This window comes from Belonocnema kinseyi, chromosome 3 (assembly GCF_010883055.1).
Source record: "Belonocnema kinseyi isolate 2016_QV_RU_SX_M_011 chromosome 3, B_treatae_v1, whole genome shotgun sequence".
NCBI lineage: Eukaryota > Metazoa > Arthropoda > Insecta > Hymenoptera > Cynipidae > Belonocnema > Belonocnema kinseyi.
In genome coordinates, this window is record NC_046659.1 from 71555645 (window position 1) to 71575325 (window position 19681).

A 19681-nucleotide genomic window follows, 5' to 3' on the forward strand; every position below is an offset into this window, starting at 1 on the left:
CAAAATAGTTATATTTCCAATAAAAAAATAATAATTTTCTACCAGAAAATATAAATTTTCAATGAAATAGTCTTTTTGAAGTAGAGTTTTCAAGCTAATAAGTCAAATGATTTAGAAAACAGTTAACTTTAAATTCAAAGAGATAAATTTTCAGTGAACAAGTCAATTTTGCAAGGAAATAGTTGCATTTTCAATCAAATGGTCGAATTTTCATACAAATAGTTGAATTTTCAAGCGAAAGAGACGAGTTTGTCAGAATAGTTAGATTTTCAATCAAGAAACTTTCTACCAAACACGATAATTTTAAATCCTGAGGAACCACTAATCTCTCCAAAAAGACGAATTTTCACTAAAATGGTTAATTTTTCGAAAAAAGACTTTCCATCAAAAGAATTGAATTTTCAACCTAAAAGAAAAATTATCCACAAATTGGTCAATTTAAACATTTTTAAACGAAAAAGATTATACTTTATTCAAAAAGACTTTCTGAGTGATTACATTTTTAATTAGAAAGATTATTTATCAACAAAACATATAATAGTTGATATTTTTAAACCTAAAAAAAATGTAATTTGAACTAAAAAACAGTCGTTTTTAACCAAAAAAGATGAATTCTCAAGGAAAAATGTTATAGTTGACATTTTTACCAGAAAGCTTTGTAAATATTTATATCTGTAACTAATAAAATAAATTTTTAATAAATTAATTTAACTTTCAACTAAGTAGTTTAATTTTCAATCAAAAAGCCTAACTTTCTGCCAGAAAATACGAATTTACAACAGAATACATAAATTTACGATCAATATTTAACCAAAAATGGAATATTTGGATTTTTAGTTGAAAACATTTATTTAGAAAAACGAACTTTTAACTAAATTTTAAATCTGTAACCAATAAGAGGAATATTAAACAAAGAAGTTCGACCAAGCAGTTAAATTCTCATTAAAAAAGGTTAATTCAAAATAAAAAATTTATTGGCTGAATTTTGAACTAAAATCTGTTAATTTTCAACCAAAAATGGAACAATTTAATTTTGAGATAAAAAATTTAATGTTAAAAAAATACAAAGAAAGATTTTTCATCAAAATAGTTCAATATTAAACCAAAACTAAATCTTTAACAATGTTACATTTTTAACAAAACAGTTGCATTTTTAACCTGCAAAGGTTAATTTTTATTCAAATAATCAAATTTTTAAACAAATAGTTAAATCTACAACCAAGTAAAAAAAAACAACGGAAAAAAAGGGGTAGTGATTTTGACAACAGGGAAAAAATGGAATTCTGGAAAAAAAGAGAAATAAAGGTAAGATTGTGAAGCCTGTATTAAGATACTTTACTTCTTAACTAAAATAAATAATTTTCATTTTTTCAAGTATTTCAAAAAGTTGTTATTCACATTTATATTCTCCATGTGTGATGTCATATTTTGCATTAACCCCTTCTCCAAATCTTACAAATCGTCACAAAACCTGTTTATCTTCCCCCATAGTGTTAGTGTTACGCAGTTTTTGAACAATCCCTAGAGTGCAAATTACCTCTTTAGATGATTTTAAATCTCTTCTTTACAGGTCGTTTTTTATATCGCATGATCGTAAAACCCAACCCCATTTAATATGTATGAAGCTTAATTTAGTATTGTGTGTCTAGTCTGATGAAATCAATAGTGAGGAATTTTCATACAAGAATATAGAAAATTGAAAAATTTGTTTATCAAAACACTGAAAAAATAAAGTTTCAATGATGGCTACCCTATTACACTTATATGACAAGAAAAATAAAAAAACAGAAAAATTGGAAAAATGATGATGTTTAAAGTATTAATGATTGTGGTACTTATAGACGATCCTTTTTGATAGCAGCAATTTCAAAAAACTAATTTTGAAGAAAAACTTCAAAAATATCGATGAAACATACCATAAAAAATAATCCGATTTTCTGTAAACCTTTCTTTATGTTCAATAAAATAGTCTGCTTTTTATATTTTCATGATTAATTCGAAATCAAGAATAATTGTAAATGATTATAATCCTAAATTAGGAACTCATTTTAGTCAAATGAGACCCATTTTTAAGAAATGCAAAATATGCTGTTATTTTTAAGTACATGCATACCTTCTAGTTCCTTTTTTCACGTACAATGCACACAACTTTAGAATTTTAATTAATTAATAAAAAAAATATATTGATTTCGCATATTATGGGTGCACCGAAATTTTGAAGGCATGGCATTCCCCTAGGATTTTTCTATAGATAAAGGTTAATAATCATAATCTTCGTATATATGAATGCTATTAAACGTGGTGTATTTAACTTTCTTTGCGTTTGAATAATTCTAAAGTGTATTGGCATTAAAACTAAAAGAACTTAGTTCTAATGCAAAAGACTAAATAATTTCAAATTTTTTAATTTGCCAGAAGTTAGACCTTTAATATAAAAGTTAAAAGAAAAACATATAAATCAATAACTCAGAGGTTATAAAATATAAATATTGTACAAGTCAGATATGAAAATAATAATTTGTGTTATTGTTTGTTTTATTTTTTTCAGAAGAATATTTTCATGTTAAAAGAAAAATCTATTCCGAAAACGGATACTATTGACACAAAAAGTTATTTTTGAATAATAAATAGTTAAATTGATATATGACTAGTAAGGGAGCTTTTGAAGTACAATCAAAAAGCCATTGCTTTCAGCCCGGTGGCTGACCAAAACCACTCGTATCTACTGCGCTGACCCACAATACTAGAACCCTATATAGCTATATTATACAATAATCGCAATTTCAATGCTTTCGAACGGTTCATAACATATTCAGTTACATAAAATAACATTTATACTACAAGAATAAATGCCACATTAAATAACTCAAACCTTTCTCTATTCTCTCTCAATTTCTTTATACAAAAAAAACAAACACATTATTTTTCATTTCTTAATTCTCTGTTTCGAATTCTATAATAAATATTCCTTTCTAGAATTTAGAGTAGGATTTATCAATGTTCTGCTGGGAAATAGTTTTATTGTAAATAGTTTTATTACAAATAGGTTTCTTGTGAATATTATATATAATAATCTATCATTTTCAATTTTAAACAAAGTTTGGAATTGTTGATCTTTTAACGCTTGAAGTTTAAATTACACATTTGTAAAGCATGCTATTCAGAATTAAAATTTTCAACTTGATTAGAATGATTACACTTTAATGTTTAATAATATTTAAAATTCTTCAATTTTGAACGGTGACAATAATAATGATTTTTTGGACAGAAATCACATTTTCTAGTACAAAAATCTATCCAATCATTTTGAACGCCACTTCGTACTGCATGATATAATGCTTATTGATCATATGTATTTGTCAGGTTGAAAATTTTTGTATAATTTCTATTTATAATTATAGTTTTGAATTGCCAATTCTAATGCAGTTGAATTTTATTAAGCCTTGACACTAAAGTTTCTTTGTTTCAAGAGTTTCTATTTTAAAATATTCTGTATGAAATTCCGCAATTTCTGGATATTTATCATTTTAAATTACACAATGTTATACTTTTAATTTTAAATAATAAAAATGTTAGGGAAATTTCACTATTTAATATTTTTAAATTGCAAAATTGTATATTGAAAGCCTTGATAGTCAGTTTTCAATTCAATAATTTTTGATTTAAATATTCTACATTGTTTTGTTTCAAATTTAGTCAGTTTTAAATTGAATAATTGAATATTTTTTTATTCTAAATTTTTTGTTACAGATTTAGATTGTGTGGTTTTCAGTTACTAAATAAAAAAAAAATAATTTTTTAAAATATTTGACTGGAAGATTTCAAGAATGAATAATAATTCGATATAAAGTGTTAACAAATTAAGCCATTTACAACTGAAAAATTCGAATGTTTAAAATCACAATAGATCAAAAAACAGCTACCTAAGATTAATACCTTAATAATGTAATGATTTGATTAAGTTTAAGTGGTTACAATTTTAGATATTTGATTTTTTATGTTTAACGCTAGATTTGCAGTTTTTTCCTATCGCAAGTTTCAATTTCTCAATTAAAAATTAAACGGTTAAATTTCGAAAAGTTTCATCCACAATTTAAAAATTTCTAATTTTTAAACAATTAAAATTCACTTCGAATAATTAAAATTTTGAAGGGTTTATGCATGAAAAAGTTTTAATCTAAAAATTCTTGTTAATTAAGTTTTTTTACCCTTAAATGAAGTATAGATTCATTTTTTTAAAGTTAGGTAATAAAAAAATTTAACTTTTAATGGTAAAAAATTGAAATTATTTCATTTTAAATGTTTCTTTTTAAAAGAATCATCTAATTTAAAGGTATATAATGAAAAATGTTTCCATTTTCAACGGGGAAAATGACGGTGAATTTATTTTTTGATCTGAGAAAAATTTGTCAATCAATTTTAAAATTAGATAAAAATATATAATTTCAAAAGCTTTAAATTACAAACATTTAAATTAGTTTTTGATTTCAAATGGACAAATCTTAATCACTTTAAATTGAAAATTGTTGAATTCTAAACGAACTAATAAAATTGCAAATTCTTTTAAACTTAAATAACTCTACTTTCAAAATTCTAACCTAAAAATAAATTAATTTCAAACATAATAAAACTGTCAAAATTTTAATCTGTGTTGTAAACACTAAGTTTTGAGATTCTTAAATTAAAATTGAAAGTGCTAATTTATTAAGACGTTTGATTAGTAATTATGTAATTTCATTTCTTTAAACCTCTTTATTTCCTCTTTATTTAGAAAAGATACGAGTTCAATTCTTTTTTGTTATATTTCAAACATTTTCCTTTTATTCAAATTTTACCTGATTAAAAATTATTTGATTTCGAACCTTTCAAATTCAAAAACGTTCAATATATATTTTTTAATTTTCAAGCGCTTTCAATTCGAAATTATTAATTAATCTTATCGAAATTTAATAGACTCCTAATATTTAAGAATTATTTTAATATTAGATTTTTTAATTGTTTGAACTTATAATTTTAGAAAGTAAAAAATCATGGACGAGAATGCACGCTTAGTACCTGTTCATTTATTTCTGTTTTTGTTATAAATAAAATAAAATCTATCAAATGAACTTATACAAAGCTTAATTTTGTATAGCGCTTTTTCTCTTCGCGTGTCTGCTTAAAATCGACCCAATCTACTTGAACTCGCCATTCACTAGCAGGTTAGCAATTTTAATCTCCAATTAGTATGTTAATAATCATAGTTAATCAAGGTAAGAAAACAATGTCAACGGAGTCAATTAACTATGTCTGTTATATAATATTTTATGTTTTTTATAATCGAAGGGTTTTTAGGAAAATCAGCAATGATAATTTCAAAAAAATGAGCTGTTTCTAGTATAAAATTTGAACGTCCCTTGAAAGATGGTCGTCAATTGAGGGACCTATAAATTTAAAATTGATTAAAAATTTAATTAAAACCACCTATAAATTTTCACGCTGAACGGCGTTGACTCCTGGACACTTTCTAAATAATTTTCACTTTAAAAGAATATACTCTTCTACATGTTTTGAGATTTAATTGCGTATATTTTCTCTTTGAAAAAAAGTTCTAATTTTTCTGTTTTAGAAGTAAACTCGAAAAAACTGATTTCTTATAAATAATTTAATATAAAAACTGGACCATTTTCATATTTTTTCACGAAAAAAATTCTTTGCTATAAAATATTTATAGAAATAATTTCTCAAACATAAAAAGACTCCACAACATTAAAAAACTTAAAATTTATGTTTTTGTGAATAATTTAATTTAACAAAATAGAAACTATTCATCCTTTTTTCTCTGAAAAAATTATTTTCTATCTTATATGTATCGAAATAGCTTTTCAAAATTATTAGAATTCAGCAAATTGATGATTTTAAGAAGTCTGATCAGATATTCACAAGTAAATATACTTTTCTATCCCTTAGCTTGAACTATTTATAAAGAAGCTAACTGTTAGGTTTTAACTATTTCCTGAAGAATAGTGAGCCTGAAAAGCTATTTCGATAGATGTTATATGGAGAATAATTTTATTTCGCGAAAAATGAACGAAGATTCCTTATTTGTTTATTTATATTTTGCATAGCAAAGCTAAATGAATTTTGCTAAAGTTTTCATGAAGTTCCTAATTAAAAAAGTTGACATAGAAAAAAAACGAATTTTTCTATCGACAAATGCCTAATTAATGCATTTGTTTAAAAAAAATCATGAAATTGATAACAAAATTGTGAGTTTTGTGGAAGTTATCATAACCTTCCTAATTAAAAAAGTTCACATTAAAAAAACGAATTTTTCTGTAGACAAATGTATCATTAATGCACTTCTTTATTAAATTTGTTAAAATAAATCATTAAATTTATCAAATTATTATGAATGTTGCTGAAATTGCCATTAAGTTCCCAACTGAAAAGACTGGTATTGAAAAAACCGAATTTTTCTACCGAAAAATGCCCGAATGATGTAATTGTTTACTACATTTGTTTAAAAAATCATTAGATCAATCAACAAATTATCAATTTGGCTAAAATTATCATAAAATTCCTAATTAAACAAATTTTACATCGAAAAGAATGAATTTCTTTATCGATAAATGCTTGATTACTGCATTTGTTCATCAGATTTGTTTATAATATAAGCAATTATAATCTTAAGAGAAAAAATTATAATATAATATTGTTTCCATTCATGTTTCTTGCAATATAATTGAAAAAAACGTATAATTATAGAAAATCGTAAAAAACATTTTTCAGCCCATAATTTGCTTATCTTTAAATAATGTTACTCTATGCAACTTAGGCGATTTCAAAAATTTTCCTGCTATTGACGAGCACCGTGAACGTCAAATAGAAAAAATGGCAATTTTTCTTCCTATTTGTGGACTGTACGTTATTTTCAATAAAAAAAGTCATTTTTTCCCTCTGTGCACTGTCTGCGCGGCCGAAGTACAGTGAAATTCTTCAATAGCCTCCCTTTATTGCCCTTCCGAGAATTGACGCCCCGCCGCATATAGGTCTAAAAGAGCTGCGCGCGGTGCGCGGAATCTTTGACTGTCACTCAGGCGAGCACTCAGCTGTGAACAAGAAAAGGCGGAGAGGGCTATAATGAGTTAGTTCCCACCCACCGTTTGCCTCAAAATCGGCGCTAAAGAAGGATTTCACTGTAGAAACCGTTATAATTTTCTACTGATGATTTATTTGACATAATTTATACCACAGTTATCATATTAACACCTTTCTGAACTAATTTCTCGCTACAAGTTTTTATGGCTCAAAATTCACTGGCCTCCCCAAGAGCTTGGATACATAAAATCCATGATTTATTCAATGTCTTAGGTAAAAATTAACAACTTTGTATTCGAAATTGTAGAAGCTACAACTTTGTTTTAAAAGGAAAACCAATGTGCAATTAAATTTTATAAAAAATATGTACTTTTAAAAATAGGATTCGTAACTGGCTTAAAACATTTCCAAGGGGCCAAAGCTGTTCAGCAAGAGAAAAAAACGTAGGGGGAATACGGCCCCTCAATTATAATCAAGGGGCCGGATGTAAGGATTAAATAATTATTTAGTCCTTAAATTATTATAATTTTATTTAATAAAGTTAAAGTTTTTATATATTTCTTTTATCTAAGAGGCACGCTGCTTTCCATTTACATAATGATTTTATCCCCATTCGCCACTGGCTCTAACGCACCCTTGCAGGCGATCTGTTATATATTGAAACTACTCTCCTTCCAATGTTGCAACTTTAGCTAATTGGCTTCAATCACGACTTTGAAACTGATATCTACTATATAACGTATATGTCATATTGTTATAATGAAATAACGGTTGCATCGATTAGTTCTCATAATTCAGTTAATTTTAAGATAAAGTGAACAATGAATTTATAATATTTTGTATTAAATTATAATAATTCTTCATAAAATACTATCAATAGGTACATTATTTTCTCAAATTAAAAATATAATTCACTAAAAATTTCATTATTTATGAAACAATAATTATTAATTTTGAATTGAAGACATTTGAAATTTCTGCAAAATATATTTAACAATTTATAATTTAAAAAGTTTTTAATCAAGCAATTACAGATTAACAGATTAGGTAATATAAACAAAGGAAAATAGTTTGAATGAAACAAAAAGGAATTTAACTTGTATCGTTTATACATAAGCGCGTTTAAAATTGAAACGGTTTGAAATTCAATCATTTTTAATTGGATGCGATTACAATTTGAGAATTGGAAACTGAATATCAAATTGAATGTTTCAAAGTCAAAGATTCTGAAATTCTAGAATTTTAATTTCTTATTACCTAAAAAATAATTTCATTTTGACCGTTCTAATTTAAAAAAATTTCAATCATCAACCTGTAAAGTTAGCTTTTTTTTTAAGTCGTTCAAAATAGTAATTTCAAACTGAAAATAGAAAGCATTAAAAATGAAAATTATTATCAAACGTAGAAAATTAAATCAAATTTAACTTCATTCAAAATTTAAAAAAAATTGTAGTCGACAAAAGTTGAGATGTTGAAACTTTTTTACGTTCAAAACCTTTAACATGACAATAGGATGGCTTGGGACAGTTTCAAATGGAAATTAATTAAATTTTTAATACCTGGTTTTAAAATTTTCTCATTTGAAGGTTTGAATTGTAAATATTAATTTATTACTTTTTATTGATTTGAATTTAACTGGAGGTGTTTCATTCAAAATTGTTTAATTCTTAAAAGTCCTTCGGAAGGAAAAATGTGACATCAAGTCTTTCAATTTAAAACCTACTAAAATTGAAACCAAACAATTTAGAATATTTAAATTGAAAGTTATTCAATATAAAACTGAATATCAGAGCTTTCAATATGAAATGTTGCATTTTTGAAAAATTTAATAGTGAAATTGACCTGAGATTTTTGATATTTGTATTTTTAACTTTTCAGTGAAAAAATTTCTGCTACAGAACGTTAAAAATTAAACTAATTATACTTCTCAAAATTTAAATATTCCAATTTTAAATATAAAAAAAACTAGAAAAGGAAAAATTGAAAAAATTTGAGCTCTGAAATATCAACCATTGAAAATTAAAGAGATTATTGAACGACTGAGGAATCAATTTCAGATGGTTATATTTTGATCTTTTTTAAATTTAAACAATACAGTTATTAATTATTCAATTTCAAATAGTTTAGTTTTGACTACTTTATTTATTTATATATTTTATTTATTGCTCTACTAATCATTCTCAAAATCTTACAATCAAATACTTTGCGATATGAAGTGATTAATTTTTTTCGGTCTTCAACTAAAAATCAGAACATTTTTAGGTATTATGTAGATCAAAAATTAAAAAATAAGTAAAAGCAAGAACACTATGATTTAAATTTTTGCGTATTCCAATAAAAAATAATAAAATAATTAATGCCTTATTTTGAAATCTTAATTCAAGGCTTAAATATTGAAATTTAAAATTAATAAACTGGAAACACACTAAAATTGAAACTATGGAATTTAGATGATTAAAATCATTAAATATAAAACTGACGATCGAGGCCTTTAACATACAAATTTTCAATTTGGACACATTAAATAGTCGAATAAAATTGTCCTGATCTCTTTAATATCTAAATTTGAAAATATTATCGATTCGGAAGTATTGCTTTTAAAAATGGTTAAAATATTATCAAAAATATAAAGTAAAAATTATTGTACAATATTAGCAGCAGAATTCTCAATATTATAATTCTAAAATATTACAGGACTCTAAAAAAGAAATCTCTAGTCATTTCCCTGTTATTTAAAAATTTTCTATTTCATTATCCGCTCAAAATCTAGTAAATGCTTATTTTTATACTAGTTTACAATTAATAATACGTTAATTAATACGTATCATACCAGGCAGTACAGGTGGCCTTCAAAGTGACTGAATAGAAGTTTGTACTAAAAATGTGATTTGTGTCAGAAAAAAATGACTTTAATTTTATCGTTAATAAGTAAAGAATTTTAAACATTATGAATCGTTAATTTTACATTATTCTAGAAACGTTGAAAATTATATTCTAATTGAAATCTTTCAAAATTATTCAGTTCAAACTCGAAGCGTTAACAGTTAAACGATTCTAAACTTCATTAAAAAATTGAAGGATTCTTAAATTAGGAACTTGATACAAAGACATTAAAAAATATTGATTTTACAATTTTGCATAATGGCTTCTAAAATTTAATCATTTTGATTTAGAATGTAAAATTAATAACTTGAAAATCAAGGGGAAAAAATTTACGTTGAAGATAATTTTATGAGATGTAAAACTGATGTATATGTACTAATAAATTGCCATATTGACATAATAGAAAAGCCATCAATGTGGACAGAAGGAATGCCCCTTCGATTATTATAGATAATTTCTAATTTATTGATATAATATTTTTTAAATATGAACAAACTAATTTACAGCACAAGAGGGAGTATGATTATGTCAATGCTAGTTTTAACTCTTGGGTCTTTTAACTATTGGGCTTATAAGCTGGCTTTTACAGAGTTTCAATGAGTGTACTCATGCTTTCTGAGATACAGAGCTCTCAATTGATATTTATGCGTAAACAGATTTAAATTTTCTAAAATTATACTGGTAATTCCTTTTCAGTTTCTTGTACAGTTTTTGTAACGGAAAATATTCATTACAATAAAAAACAAGACGAAGAATAAAACAATTAATGGCTAGAATTCTTAAGAGATTTAACTATAATATTTTTTTAATAAGTAGGTTCACACTGGACAGCTTTAGCGATTGAACTTCCTGAAATTAAAATAATTTGAAACCTAATTTAAGTTCAAAATGGAGAATATTGTGAAATTTTAATATTTTTTTTTGTTCATAAATATTTTCTACATTTATTTGGTAAGATATATATAATTATATAATTAAATTACTAGTTAATCTATCATTAGTCTGTGTATTTAAATATATGATTAAGTTAGATATACAACTGATTTTCTCAGTTATATTATTTGCATCCCATTAAATTAATGACAGGTAATGCGGAAGAAATAATTATTAATATCGAAAATGAAAGCACAATTATCTCTGATTTTTCTGAAGCAAAACTTTTGAACATTCAGATTGCACGTCTAAAAATTAAAATACAGTTAATTTTTAAATAAATGAAGTGAATTTATTAAATTATTTACAGAAAATTCATGTATCGGTTTAATCCCAAGATACTAATAAAATTAAATAATAATAGTCTTTACTAATTTTAATTATATTTTTTAAAAGTACTGGAAAATTGAACTTTCTGTAATATTGAGTTTTTTAAACTTTATAATTCTCTTAACATTTTGACTACCAATACGTCGAAAAATGGAAAATCTTTCTTCACTTTTGTAATCCAGTAATTATTTTAAATTGAAATAAATTCGACTTTGGGAAGTGGCTGATTTTTTAATAAAGCCATTAGTGGGTACTCAAGAGTTGCTGCCTTCTAATGACTAAATCTACTGCGTGAATAAAAAAATATGAATCTTATAATTTCTAATGTTTTATATTATCGTGAAATAAGAATTGAAATAATTTTAATGAAATCTATAAAATGCTATTAGCAATAAATGCACGTCTCGAATTTTATTTTTCCTAGCATAAAAAATATAAATAAGTTTAATGTTCATTATTAAATAAATTTCTAATTAGCAAATTTGAAAGATATTAGATACAATAGGTAATAATTTAGAATATCAAGCGTCCTAAAAAAAATTTTTGTGTGATGTTGAATTGAAAATGTTCCAATTCTATTTTAGAGTAGGAAAATTTTTGAAAAGTGACTATATTTCGAATCAAATGAATAGTAATTGAACTTGTGTGGTTTCTAAATGAAAGCGCTTAAAATTGAATAATTGGTAAAACAAAGTTTTTGAAATTGAATCATAAGTAATTCAAAGCGTTCAAAATTGAACAATTTTATTTTAAATTGAAGAATCTCGAAATTGAATGAGTTCGGATTAAAATGTAGAAAATAGTATCATTGAATATTATTGTGATATTTCTGATTATAAGCATTTAGAATTAAATAATTATAAACTCTAAACCCTTTCATTTAAATAATTTTTAAACCAAAGCGATTGAAATTTGACAGTTTGAAATTGAAAACTGAATTGAATGTTCAAATTGAAAGCTTTTGTAATTCTAGAAATTTAAATTGCTATTCTATTAAAAAGATTGCAATTTAACGTTAAAATTGGTTAGACCGTTCACCTTTCTAAAATGAACAATTTTAAACTATAAACATTAACGATTAAATAATAAAAAAATGTTCAAAATGAGAAACATGAAATATGACATAAGTTTCCCAAGAAAAATCAAATCTAAACTCTTAAAGGGCGGAATATCGTGCCTTCTGGTTATCCCTCCAATATGAGCACCACGTGCACTATCCTAAGCACTGGGCAATTTCTCACTCAATATATTATTGGTATAATCCCCCTTACGTAGAGGAGAAAACTTTTCTCTCCTTATTGGCCTCAGAAAAAAGTTTTTTTAAATGAAAAAGTAAAAAGAAATATAATAACAATGGTGAAAAGTACCCCCTATAACGTAGAATAAAAAACTTCGGGGCATGCTGCCCTCTTCCTGTGCCCCCGCATCGTGCCCTTTCTCTCCTTCCTTTTGCAGAGGAATTTCGAGTCTCTTTATCCTCTATATCTTCCTCTCCTTCTCCTCGGCAGGATCACTAGGTCACACTTTTTGGCGTAAACATTTGTATTCTATTTGACCGGACTGGCTCGTCTCGGACCTGTTTCAAACAGGTACGGCGGTTGACATTCTACGTCATGATTGTCGCGCTCCTACCCGCAGATTTTGGCGCGTTCACACAAAATTTTTTGCGACGAACGTGAGCGTTTTGCGGCGTAAAGCGCTCGTCGAGGCCGTCAATGATCACCATGAATGAATTCGGACGAGCGACGACGTGACGCCGGATAGTGCCGGGAGACCACTGCAGTTAGGGTGGCTTTTGGGCGAGCTTATTTTCGAGCGACGGTGGCGCCGCGACGGCGAAGGTTGGCATCGACCGACGCCGCCGACTCCAGGGCGGGCGACTCAGCATGGAGCTTTCTTATTTGATCACTTCGACTTCATCAGTCATTCACGAAAAATTGCCTCTGTCAAAAACATAGGGGTCAGGGGGTGGCTCTTTTCGAGAGTGGCGCAGACTTGCCAAATGGTTTGTCTGATTCTGGCAAAGCTGGAGAAACGGTGAAGCCAGGCGAGGTTGATGTACTTTATTATCTAGTCGAGTTTCTTTTATTATGTTTTGGACATTTTAGGGGTCGTTTTTCGTGAATGGAATAGAAATGGGTTTTGTGATGGATTAAAATGAATTGGATGATTTTTGAGTGACTCCATCCGTTATTCACGAAAAATGTACTCTGTCAGAAATGGAGGGATAAGGGATCTTCCATCAACTACGTTACTGCTTTAGGGGGGGGGGGTCTGATTAAACCTACGGTTGGAAATGAAAAGGGGTGGACCCAGTAAAAGTAACGTCATGCCTATATTAACCTTTTAGAACTCAGAGGAATTTAAAATTCAGGAAATTTAAATTAGTTTAAAATCAAATTTCCAGTCCTATTTAACGTCAAATAATCAAGTTAATGAGCAGAATTCCTGATAATAAAACCAAGAATGCAACGACCAATTTTGGAAAACCAACATAAAATGTTCCTGTTGTAATCTGAAAAAAGATAAACATTTTTCATAAAAAAAGAACAAATTCTTTTTTTTTGACTAAAATGTTGAATCTTCAACAAAAAAATTCATTTTTAACAAATTTTGTTCAACTTCCAACCAATTTTTTAACCAAAAATATGAAACAATTTCATACAATTAAGTGAGAAATTTGTTTTCTTGAATAAAACAAGACTTTTTATAGAGTTGGTTCTATACTGCTTGGCGAAGCTCCTATTTCTGTAAACAAATGAATACCGATAATTTGTTGTCAATATGCTGCAAAGCTTTTATAGTAATTAAATAGTGAACTTACCCGGATGAACTGTCAATAAAATTCAATGAGACACATTTCAAAACTTACTATGAAAATCACTTTTTTTGGTCACGTAGACAATAAGACATATCGCAACTTGACTCGTTATAAACGCAAAAAAGCGGTACAAATTTAAAATCGGGTTTTACCTAAAGACTACGCTACTTTAGGAGCGGGGGGAGGGGCGTCATAACCAAATAAATAGTTGTCAACAGGGGAGGGGGTCGAAAATTTCCTAAAATTGGTAAAGTTTGTTATGACTTTTCAAATGTTTTTTCTGGTTATTACGCAGCTGGTGAACATGGGAAGTTAGGTGCTTGGGAGGATGAATTTTAGTATTCAGGCGACGTTTTTTAATTACATATTTAGAACATTAGAGGGTTGTTTTACTTGTTTGTTAATGGAATGGAAATGTGTTTGATGATAAATTAAAATGGGTTGTAAGATTTTTGAGCAGGTTCATCAGTCATGCACGAAAAATTGCCTCTGTTAAAAACATATGGTAAGCCGATGTATTTTATTATTGAGTGGAGCTTTTTTCATTATTTTTTTTTACTTTTAAGGGTAAGTTTTATGTTGATAGAATAGAAAAAGGTTTGATCATTTTGAAATGAATTAATCAGTCATTCACGAAATTCTGACGAAGCTGTCTAGCCCGTGAACCCAGACAGGTACATTGATGTATTTTATTATCGGTTCAAGTTTCTGTTATTATATTTTGGACTTTTTAGGGGTTGTTTTATGTAGATGAAATGGACATGGGATTGGTGATTTATAATCTGCTGGTACCAGCTTGGAAATATTAGTACCACTAAAAGTGATTTGCATAATGTGGGTATCATAAATGTTTTAAAGTTATTTAAAGTAATTTCAAATCTGAAGTCTTTTGAAGTGAATGGCTCAATATGTCTGCAGTTAGGCATTCCTAGACTACTGCTAAAACTCTTTCGTTCATTTTACCGTTTCGGGAAAATATTATTTTTGGGAAATTATGATTGTTTCAAATTTTAGGGATGTTTTCGAGAACATACATTTTTTTCTTTAAACCCTGATAACTCAAAAACAACAGATTCGAAAAAGTGCTAGCACAAAAGTTTGCTCATTTTACCAAGGTTTGCAAAATAATAATTGGTTTGAGCAAAAGTCATGTCCTTGTAGAAGATTATGGTCTGCTTTAATTTAGAAGTAGGTCAAAAAAATGGTCTGTCTCGAAAGCACTGTCTCGTTTTTTTTAAATATAAATGAAAGATTTAAGTAACTCTTTGTATATCAATATTTTCGTTTTGGGTACGCGTCTCACCGTTGATAGGGGCATTTCTCGGAGGCGGTTACTTCTTTCAGAATGTTCCTTTTATAGTTCGATAAAGTTGTCTAATATCTCAAAAGTAATTTTTTGTTTAATTTCAATTAGAAAATAAAATAGTCGCACATCCCACGTAGAAAATATCCTGCACATGTCAGACATAAATTTCAGTTTAATGTAATAACCCGACATTTTCTCTATCCGAATAATCTTATTTTTTATTTGAAAGTTGATTTATAGCATCTCTCAAGACTTTTACGCCCGTAAAAATTTTTTAATAAGGAATTTGTATTTTGTTACAATATAATAAATTCGCATTTTCTTCTTGGGAAGTAAATGTTCGAATACACAATTTTAAATTACAAAATTTTGTATACATCTAAGATGTGTGAAAAAAAGACATGATAAATTTTCAACCCTCCATGAAGGGTGGTTTTTTATTTTTAAGGGTGGTCTAAGCAAATTTAGGTTACAATTATTTTGGCAATAATTTACTTCGACGACTTTTTCGGATTTTGTAGTAAATGGTTTTAAACCTATAAGGAAAATCTTTTTTCTAGTTCAAAAGTAAAACATGGTCAACGGAAGGCTAAACAAATTTCATATATTTACCCAAAAGGCCAAAAAAATCGAAAAAAATTAAATATCTGTGATAATCAAGTTCACAAGTAATTCTATTTTCGTCTCATCAAATACTGTGAACCTTACATAACGCCTTATACGTACTATTTCGCAAGCTCAGAGGGGTGGGGCGATCGCCCGGATCGCCCCCTCTGTATCCGCGTGCGTATGTAATTGCCAAAAATAGAAATTTTTTGTAGCTTTTAGAGCTGGAAAAGGTGTAAGGTCTAACAGAACTTCTTCCTTTCCCTTTTCAGCTCAAAAAATTATAATTTTTTATTTTTAATTTCAAATTTTATTTTAAATCTAATATTTAACGTTGATTTATTGTTGATGAATTGACATTGCTTTCAATATAATAGATGTCTCCATACTGTGGTTGGTTAGCACTCCCGACTGCTAGGCGATAGATTTAGGTATATAGATGTAGGTTCGATACCCCGTAGCGTTAGAAATTTTATTTGTAATATAATGTTCAAAATGCAATATACGTATTCAATCTAAACAGGACCACTATTATTTATATTCAAAGTGATTGCAATCAATTGATATTTATTTTTAAATACCTTTTTTGTCATATCCTTAGATCTTAGACTACAGCAGTATTGGTACTCAGTGTTGGGCCGACAATAGCAGCCAAATCAAGGCCATAGTTATCAATTCGGCAATGGCGCGACAATGGCAGCTAGGTTTGGTCCAATACTTGTACCCAGTGTTAGGCCGACAATGGCAGCCAAACCATGGCTGCCAAGTGCAGGCCATAGTTATTATTCCATCATTGGCGCGATAATGACAACCGAGCTTCGGCAATATTTTTGCCAACTCTAAGCCAATGTTGGGCCGTATGTGACTTCGCACTTGGGGTTATTAAATTGCCAAGAATAGCAATCATTAGTAATTTTTCAAGCTGAAGAAGGGGCAGGGTGTTACAGAACTTTCTCCTTTCTTCTAAAAGCTGGAAACATGAGTATTTTTTTTAACTGAATAAACATTTATAATTTATTAGCAAAACAAAGTTTGTTCGCTATAATATTATTTTTTTAATTTTTAATTTTTTCTATTCTGATGTTTCAAATTAAGCAAATGTTAAATATTAAAATAATTTAAAAATGTGTTTATCTATTCACAAATTTTAAATCTGTTAAGATTTAATGTTAATGAAATATTTGATGGATTTACATTTTTTTAAATATAATGCATTTCTTTACAATTATCTACATTTATGATAGTTATAAAATTGGCAAAACAAGGAATCGTTGGTAATTGTTCGAGCTGACAAACAGGTAGGGCGCAATAGAACTTTCCTTTCCCATTTTAGCATCAAAAAAAGATCTACAAATTTGTTATAAATCATTTTTTCGTAGAATGCGTAGTCTTTATTTAAATCGTAAAAAATAACATTAAAAATTAAAAAATTAAATCTTTGGAAAAACGTGACAAGCTAAAAAAAAAAGCAAACGTTGTTCACCCAAAAAGAGCTACTAATTGGTTATAAATCACTTTTTGATGGGATGCATAGTTTTTGTTTTAACCGAAAAAAATATTTAAAAAAATAAAAACTTAAACTTTTAGTAAAAACCACATAAGATACGATAAAAATTAATAGACAAAAATTTTTCGCCCAAAAAGAGCTAGAATTTTGCAATGAATCATGTGCTGATGGGACGCGTAGTTTTTTTCCTAATCACATAAAATAACATCAAAATTATATAAACCTAATTTTTGAAAATACGTCACATAATTTGAAAAAAATGAATAGATTCTTCTTCCGCTTTGATTTTATTATGAACACCGAGCGCATAGCGCGAAGCAAATACAGTGTCGAGCGCGAAGCGCGAGATTCGAAAAACGTTTTTTTCGTCTCTTCCAAAGGATATTTTGTTTTCGGACTTGAAAAAAGATTTTTTTAAAGATTTCAAACCATTTACTCGAAAATTAGGAGAAGGCATCAATTAAACGATTAACATTATTTGCAGTGATTCATTTATCATTTTTACACAAAAAAGTAATTAACTCTTTTTATCGTTTAAAGCCCTTGAACCACGGGATAAATATATTTTTTTAATTGAAAAAAGTTGCACAACTATTTTTACGCCAAGTGAAAAAAAACAGAGGGTTGAAACAACAACAAAAAATTTTTGTTTGAGCCACGTTACTGAATATCATAAGACACTAGAAGCAATATTCATTAGACTCTGGCAAACTGGGTAGACACTTAAACTAGAGAAGAGCACTCATGTTTGAATGTAGGCAAGTAAGATGTTGGAAGAAGAGGTTCGTTATAGCATTGTCGGGTCTCCTCCTTCATATGGACCTGTTTCGATCAACAACTTGCTCCTTCTTCTGCTTCTCAAGTCAATCTGATTATTGACATTGCCTCTTATGAAACTAGTTGAGGCTTTGATGTTTAAAAACGCCTACAAGAAAACTGAAGCGAGCTCAGAAAAGTTGGAACAGTCCTAAGTATTTCCTATGTAGGTCAGTAGGGCAAACACATGTGCCTCTTACCTTTTCAGTATCGCTGCGTTCATTTTTTTACACATTTTTCATTTTAAGAAGAATATTTTCGGAAAATAACTAGTACTACAATAAATATTCGATAACTAGCAATAATTTTCAATAAAATTCTGAATATAAATCTACAATATTTTAAGGTAAGCTCTGATAATAGAAACAAATTTTTGGAATGCTAGGGGAGTAAATAATCTCAAGGTAAAAGAATTGCGTGAAATCATGGACGTGAAGAAACTAGATATTTTATGTGTGCCTGAAACAAAGAAAAAGGGATGCGAAACTAAAGACATAAAAAACGGCGTGTTGAAAGGCGTATTTGAAATATGGTCAGGAGCAGACTGTGAATCACATGGTAAAGAAGGAGTAGGTCTAATTTTGAATGAAAGAGCAAAGCAGCATCTCGGAGACCATGGCTTCGTGTCTCCCAGACTGCTGTGGCCTAGAATGAAAGTAGGAATAAAAAGATTATTTATTATAGCATGCTACGCGCCGGTTGATAGTGATCCTAGAGAAGTAAAAGAAGCCTTCTGGGATACTTTAAATGACACAATAAACATCTGCGAACATGGAGAAAGAATAATTCTACTAAGAGACATGAACGGTTGGGTGGGCATCCAAAATCAGGATACAGAAAGAGTATTAGGTAACTTTGGGGATCCAAGAACAAACTATAACGGAGATAAACTAGTTGGTCTATGCTTAGAATGGGGTCTGTTTATTACAAATACTTGGTTTAGGAATAAATTAATTACATGTACACCTGGTCTAAAGGAAATAGCGGCAGTATAATTAACTTTGTTGTTGCGGATGAAAGACTTAGAGAGTTAGTCAAAGATACAAGGGTCATGAGGGGTCCTGAATGCAATACTGATCATTACCTTCTGATCTCAAAAATTAACTTAGGTCTGGGTTGGAGAAAAAAGAGACCCAAGAAAGCAAAACAAACGCGAATCAAAATTGAGAACCTACAGAAACCGGATGTGCGAATAGATTTCCGAAATAAGATAATCGAAAGCATAGATAGGGCAACATGGGAGGACCGTATAAAAAACAAAGATTTAGAGGGCGCCTGGACAATGTTACGGGATATCCTTGTTACAGTCTGTCAAGTTAAAGCGTGGGTGGCTTTACTCGCAGTCGGTAAGGTGTATCGACATGATTTTGGTGTCAAAATATTAAGAAGAGCTCCCTCT

The 19681-nt window shown here is 28.3% G+C and overlaps 1 protein-coding gene across 1 annotated transcript in view; it reads right to left on the bottom strand.

The window, feature by feature from the left end:
* LOC117168738 (protein tipE-like) overlaps positions 1–12965 on the bottom strand; it is a 13844-nt gene extending 879 nt beyond the window's left edge. Inside the window, exon 1 of the mRNA XM_033354472.1 lies at positions 12594–12965. The gene's annotated coding sequence lies outside the window, so the exon portion shown is untranslated. The remainder of the gene's footprint in view (positions 1–12593) is intronic.
* Positions 12966–19681: the final 6716 nt, after the last annotated feature.